The sequence below is a fragment of the Lygodium microphyllum genome, chromosome 10 (assembly GCF_053477565.2).
Source record: "Lygodium microphyllum isolate KBCC chromosome 10, Lygodium_microphyllum_v1.1.10, whole genome shotgun sequence".
NCBI lineage: Eukaryota > Viridiplantae > Streptophyta > Polypodiopsida > Schizaeales > Lygodiaceae > Lygodium > Lygodium microphyllum.
The window spans coordinates 69,920,895-69,928,588 of record NC_141144.1 but is presented as its reverse complement, the minus strand read 5'-3'; positions in this window follow the sequence as shown (position 1 = coordinate 69,928,588).

The window sequence follows — 7,694 nt, the reverse complement described above, 5'->3', positions numbered from 1 at the left end:
TCTATTAGAAGAACCCTTTGCAACGAAAGTGCGCAATATGCCTTGCTCCTGGGAGACCTTTGAATTCGCATTTGCAAAAGCTTCTCGCTCCGCTACTGAGTTGATTCGCAGCGAGATCTCCAAGGAGCAAGCCATCAAACAACGCCTTATCATGTTGTACGATCCACGAACCACTTCTGCTATCATTGACCAAGAAATCATGGAGTTAACACACCTTGCTGACACTGGATCACCTTTCTTGAGGCAGTGGTACACTCTTAGGCTGCAATGGGCAGTTGAAGGATGTCGCATAATGACCAACGCCGAGCAACGCCGAGCCATCAAAATAGCAGAGTATGACCCCACTTACATCGCGCCCACCTTGTACAGAGTGTTAACCACTCTTCGGGGCCGATCCATGGACGAGCACATAAAGGGGCATCCCTACCTTGACCGCCTCTTAACAGAGGAAGAACTCCACATTGCAAGTCAGGTCGACTCTGGTGACTTCCTCATGGATGTTCTCACATACATCACACACATGGGAATTCGACCCTTTGATTTAGACCGCGCCGCTCCACTGGAATACAATCCAAATTTCTATACTTGGCTCCTTCACAAGTAACTCCCATCCCAACATGCCGAAAGCCTTAACCTTTTGACCTTCAATCCTAGGAAGGATTCTTTTCAAGATGGAAGGGGAGGGGGTAAGGTGGAATGAGGTGGAATGGGGTAAGGTGGAATGAGGTGGAATGAATCAGATGAGAAAGGAATCAAAGGGGATAAATAAAAATAAAATTAGCAACAAGCATAAACAGGTAGTATGAAAAGATGGACGGTGTAGGAAAATGGGCAAGAAAACTTTGAAATAAAGGGCAAAAAGTCCAAGTTTAAAAAGGAAAATCTACGTGGCTTCCTAAGGAATTCATTCAAAAAGCATAGAGTTTTTCTTTTCTCGCAATCAACGAATTGACATGTGGAAAATACTAATGAAAGTTACGATTTATGGTAGGAGTATAAAATGTCGCAGCAAGACCGCGCCCATCGACTCCTGTTCACAGACGAGGAAAGGGAGCAATACCGCATCCATCTAGAGAACCGTGCCTTCAGTCAGCTCAAATTCTAAACCATCCACAACATAGAAGTCGTGGTGGCCAAGGAGGAAACAGCCAGGAGGGTGGTGGAACAATGCAACCTTACAAAGTATCTTGAAAAGTTCTCGCAGAAGCCGGACCACCTAAAGTGCGTGGAGTTCCTCAGAACATACAATCCAGACCAAGAATGTGGTATTGTAACAGTGGGCAGAGGAGAAGGCGCAAAGCAGGTATAGGTCCGGTTACATCCAGCCTTGGTGGAGAAGGCTTTGGGATTGGTACCAAAGACGGAGAGGAAACAAAAAAGGGATGTTTATGCCATGCTGAAAATGAAGAAGGAAGATGTGCTTACAAACGACGTCATAAGCATCCAGGATGTCCCTGACACGCAGAAGCTAGGATGTAGGCCAAGCTGATACATGTGCTCTTCTCTAGCCAGCATTACAATTCCTTGATGCATCGAATCAGCGTGCCGGTGCTGGAGAATGTAGCAGCCCATACCCTAGATGAAGTAGATTGGAATGGGTACGTGTGAAAAACGATTGATCAGGTGGCCAAAGCATTGGCCCTAGGAAGCGTACCAGCTGGAGGAGAATCTCTGGCTTTTAAAGTTACGAAAAGAAAGAAAGCCTCCTCCAAAGCCTCCTTCATTGGGTATGGAGGTGTCTTGACTACACTCATCTAGGAGGCACTGAAGGAAGCACAGGAGGTGGAAGAAGGAGAAGGAGAAGCGCCAGAGAGGTCGCCTCCTCACCAGGACAAGGATAGGTCCACCGATAGAATTGAGACAAAAGGAGAAGGGGAGGGACAGACTAGCAAAGAGACAATTAGGAAACCCAAGAAGAAGACGATGCAGAGAAAGAAGAAGGATGACGAAGGTAGAAAGAAGCAAAAAGAAGAATTGGAAAGGGCAAAGAAAGAGTCCCTAAAAGAAGCCAAGGAGAGAGAGAGGACGAAAAGACAGGAGGAGGAGAAGGAAAAAGAAGAATTGCAGAAAGAAAGAAGGCATTGAAACAAGAAGCTGAGGAGAAGAAAAGGAAGGAAAAAGAAGAAAAAGGAAAAAAGAAGGAAGAGCAGAGAAAAGCGAAGGAGGAAAGGAAGAGAAAGGCGGATGAGGAAGAAGAAGAGCTGCGAAGGAAGGAGGAAGAGGACCTGGCGGAAGCCACAGACGGGTCCATCGAGAAACAGAGCCGAGCAAATGAACTGGGAAACCTGAGACCGCATGGAGAAGAGGGGCCAGGGTCTAGCACATAGGTGCCGGAGTTTATGCCACCTCCAGTCCCTGAGGGCAAGGGCAAGGCCCCGATTCATCCAATCCCTACCCTCTTGGTGCCTTCTGTCAAACCCACACCATCACCCCTAGCATCCCAACCAGTGCCAACATGTCAAACTTCGTGGCGTGGATGCAATACTTCATCAACAAGGACATGGGGCAGGGATAGAGCACAGAAACCATGGCCACAGGACAAAAAAGGTCAGCTACGGATACGGAATCCAGGCAAGAGCCCAAAAGGCAGAAGGTAGAAGCCTCAACCTCGCCCATCCACACAATGATGATGCCATCGGCTAATTACGACGAATACGTCGCCAAGCTGCTCTCCCAATTGGAGAAAGCTAAGGAGGAACGCAAGATAGCCGTGGCTGAGTTGGCAGCCGAGAAGGAATCAGTGGCCGCCTTCCAGCTAGATAAAACAAGAATGATAGCCATATAGTAGAGGGAGATCGTAGATCTCAAACAAGAAATGAAGGTAAGGATGAGAGGGAGGAGCACTGGAGACAAGAGCTCGAAAACGAGACACAGGAACTAGTCAAAATGCAAAGAGAGCACAAGCTCCTGATAGTGCAATATCAGGAGCTCGCTACGAAATCTGCTCAGGTGGATGCGCTTGTGGCTGAGCTGAATGCCAGGGATGAGGAGAGAAAACAAGGCATAAAGGAGCAACAAGAGGAGATCGAGCGCCTAACAGATCAACTAACATCCGAAAAAGAAGAGCAAGAAAGGCTGGTTAGGGAGTTGGAAGACTATGAGCAGAAACTCATGATGCTAACCCTAAAGGAAGGAGAGAGCTTGGAAGTGATGAACAAAAGAGCAGAGGAGTGGGCTGCGCACAATGAAAAGAGGGTGAAGACATTGGCGTGGTGCCTTGCTCTGGCAGAGAAGGAGAAAATCATCATAGAGAGCAAGGCAAAAGTAGCCCAAGTGGCCTTCAGTACTCAACAGAAGGCCTTCCTCGACACCATCCTGGACGCCACCTATGCAGCTCAAGGAGAGTCATTGGAGGTGACGCAGAGAAAGCTCGGCATGGCACGAAGAGCCTTACACGCTGGATTTCAGATGCCACCCTTACCTACTATGGAGGTTAGGCTGAGCTTGGATGAGCAACGAAAATATCTATTGCTGGCCGGCCTAACCCCCCAGGAAATCGACGCCCTCGGATTCGAGGAGGAAGCAGCATAGGGAGAACGGCAGGGGGAGGAAGCAGAACTAGAAATTGACATGAACCGATTCAGGGAGGATGTAGTCCCACAACCCCCCTCGCCGCAGTCTCAAGAGCCACCACAAGAGGACCCATATGCAGAAAGAAAAGCCGCCTCTAGGGAAAGACGCAGGAAGCTAGCGGAGGAAGCCAGGAAATAGCTGAGAGCCAAACCAGCCATGCTACCATCCGCACCTCTCCCACCGTGCACTGATGATCTCCCCGTGGGATTCCACACAGAACTCGTGTTGTGGGAGATACAAGAACAAGGAAAAGATCCATTCACCTTTAGTTTCCTCCTACCCAATAGTCTGCGGAGGGTCCTGCCGCTCAAGGTGATGGACGAGGTAATTGCAGTCGGTGGCCGATTGGGGCAAAGATGGCTAGAACAGCGAGAAAAGAACCCTACCTCTTGGGGCACAGAAGCGGCTGACTACTGGCAGAATAAAGCTTTTGAAGTCCCACACACTGTACACGGCTACAAAAGCCAACCCTTGTGGAGGAGGCGAGTATGCGACATCAGCATGCTCGCCTGGATGGCATTTTGTAACACCCTGCCCTTCGAGCGGAACAACCCTACATACATGGCATACCCTCGAAAGGTAGGGGTGGATTTTGATGCCACCCTCCATGGGCGGTACGACTTCCCTATTATTTATAACTCTACTATAGTATCCTTCGAGCATGCCCTTCTCTTTACCGTCGAAAGCCTAGATGAGTCTATGATGCGCTTTCTTGCAAATTTCTCCTCATGCCTTGACCCTGCTTTTGTAACAACCTGTAATTTCTTAGGTTACTTAGGCTACTCCTTAAGCAGGACCCGACTCCACAAGAGCGCGGCCTACCCCCCCATTCTTTGACCCTAACACTATAGACAACTGTGCCATGGCTCGTCTTATGATGAGGGCTAGTCTCCTTCCCTCTTTTTGCCTAGCCCTCCTAGAAGATATGAATGACAGCCAATTTACTAGGTGCAGTCACCCTTTTCTCTCCACCACTTCTCTTCATGTCCGCATGAATTTGAAAGATTACATGCAAAGTCGCTAGTTTTTGAGCAAATCTATCCGACCCCCTTCCCCTCCTCATTCCGATGAAGACAATTAGGCCTAGTTATCATTTCAAAAAAAAAAAAGAAAGGGAAATGCACCACAGTCACTGCACCTAGGGCCTTCCCTAGCCCCCTCCCCACTTCACACTTAGGGCACATCAAGGGCAGGACTTCCAGACCTGTCACCCTAAGACTTGCACCGCACCTCTAACGACACACGAACTGGGTCCTCAAGTGTGGAACATTACCAAGGGATTGCCCAAGGATAGACCCATCTCTCAGTTCCACTGCCACGGCCACCACACACTACACGAAGAGGCAGACACACCCCTTAGGGAGTGCACGGCTTTTCTTGCAGGTTATGTTCGAGTTTCAAGAACTGGCTACTCCGCTGAAGAGGATCACCCATGGCATCCTTTAATGACCAAGTCTTTTTCCATGTGCCGGTGTCCAGCCATTCGCCTACTGATGGCTACCATGATTGAACCAAGTCAAGATAGATCTGCCATTGGCATAGATCTTGGAACCTCATCTTCCAAAGATGCATGCCCAACGCCTCAAGATCTACGGATCACTTATTGATTCCACAAGCTTGAAGAATTTCAATGTAGAGTTGAAGATCTTCAACGCAGTACTGAAGATCTTCAACTCAAAGACAAAGATCTTCAAATCAAAGACACAGATTTTCAATGCGGAGACAAACCATATCTTTGTCAAGACAGAGTTCAGGGGGGCTTCTCCAGGATAAATCCCTCCAATACCATCCTCCTAAGGGATTGCTTATTGCTTCAAGCGTTTCTGATGCTCAAGGGACGACCGGCTACATAACAGATGCCACAATTGTGTGGAAGATGCCGAGCATCTTCATGGAGCCTAAAGCATGCCGGAATCTCTCTTGGTCATCGTCACTAAACTCCATCAACTCTCATTTCACACAACCACCTTGGAAGCAGTGTCACCCACCCACCAGTTCCATCTAGCAGCAGACCTAACTAGCCACTACTTCCCATCACAGTGCCATGGAACTGCTGGCACTTGGCTAGGAGGGGGGTAATGTTACCGTGTTTCCCACAGCACAGAGGAGTGAAAAACGGGAAAAAAGGAAATAGCAAAAAAGGCGCAGGATAAAAGCAAAAAAAGGCGCCTTGACCGGTAACCAGACCCTGAAAATTTTAAATGTTCGGGCATGACCCTCAGAAAGTCTCAGTGTCGCCCCGAGGCAACAAAAGAGTAAAAGGCGCACCATTAAATATGGAAGCGCTCCCGAATCCTTGTAAAAGAGCACCAGGCTTACTCCTGTGCAAATTGTATGCATTAATTGAGAATATGATGAAATTAGAGTGGTGGGAAATGGGAAAAAGGGCCTAGGCTATGGCCGGCCATGTAAAAAAGGGAAAAAGGGGATGACCGCCCAAAAGGGATTTAGGGTTTTGTATATAAAGTTGAAAAAGTGAATGAGAAGGTCATTCTTTTGGTGTGTGGCAAAAAGAGTCTTCTTCTTCCTCTCTTCTTCTCTCCTTCTCGCTTGTGTGTGCTCTTGAGAGAGGGAGTGTGAGAGTGTGAGGGAGTGAGCGTGTGTGGGAGTAAGGGATCAAGAGAGTAAAGCTCTTCACCATCTCCTCTCCTCTTCTTCTCTTCTCTTCTCTTCTCTTGCGGGTGCGGCTATGGAGAACGGAGCTTGGAGATGGAGGGGGCTTGAGGATGCTTGAGCTAGCATCGGGAATCGTGGAGCTTCTGAAGTGCAAGAGAGAGGAGGGTACTCGATCAAGCATCAAGGTAAGCTCACTACACTCGTAAGATCGACGGCGCGTCGGCTAGGTGAGAGATAGCCATTAGAGCTCGCTTGGAACGCTTGAAACAATAAGCGGTCCATGGGTCTTGGCGGTTGAGTGAAAGCTCCCACAAGGTTCTGTTTGCTTTCATTGTGGAAAGATAGGCATGTGAAGCGTAAATGCTTCAAGTGGATTAGAGAGTAGAAAAGATTGCGCCGCACTAGACTTGAGAGCAGAGTCAGTGATACAGTAGGTGAGACCATTGTTGATAGTGGTATGGTGCATGTAGTTACCTATGATGATGTAGCTAAGCCTAGACTCCTAGCATCGTGTTACCCTGTAGATTACTTACTCACTGATACGGCCTATACCTTTGATTGGCTTTTAGAAAGTGTGGCATCTTGTCATGTTACTCTGCATAGAGCTTGATTCTCTTCTTACAAGGAGGTTGACGATGTATTTCTTTGGGCCTTGAGCAGGATTGTCATGTTATTGGTACAGGGGATATACACTTGCCAAATGGGTCTTCTCTTATACTCCGTGATGTCTTGCATATACCTACGCTTAGTAAGAGCCTCATCTCTGTCAGTCAGTTGCATGGTGCAAGCTATTATGTCTCTCTTGGGGATACTTCATGGAAAATCCATCATGGTTGCTTGGTATTGGCTAGAGGTGCTACATATGGCAGTGATTATGTAGTGCATGTCTCTCATGTGGGAGATTCTATGGTTGCAGTTACACAGATATCACATGCATTGTTATGGCATTGTCGCCTATGCCATGTACGACACACTGAGATGGATGCTTTATGTGATATGGGCTTATTGCCTGCTCTTCCCCATGCTACTTGCCCTCATTTTACTCATGGTCCGTGCAGAGCCTCTTTGGCTTATGGTGATCATGTGAGGCATGCTCCTCTAGATCTAGTCCATGTTGTAGTATATGGACCTATGCCTTCCCAGTCACTTGGTTGAGTGTCATATTTTGTGACCTTCATGGATCATGCTACCCACCATGTTTGGGCTTACCCTTTGGTATGGATTGTAGATGCTGTTACTATGCTTGAAAGGTTTATGGATTCTGTTGGTAGCAAGCCTAGATGCTTGTAGATGGATTATGAGAGTCATGCTCTCTCCTAGATTACGGATCTCTTGTCAGCAATATGGCATTGATTTCTTATGCCCACGGTATTATGGGATTGCTCATGGCATGTGCTTGAATTTACAGGCAAAGGTTGCTTCTATGCTTACCACAGCTAGGTTGTCCTATGGCTTTTGGGCAGAGGCCCTTATGATGGTAGTCTACTTGGTTAATTGGACGTCGT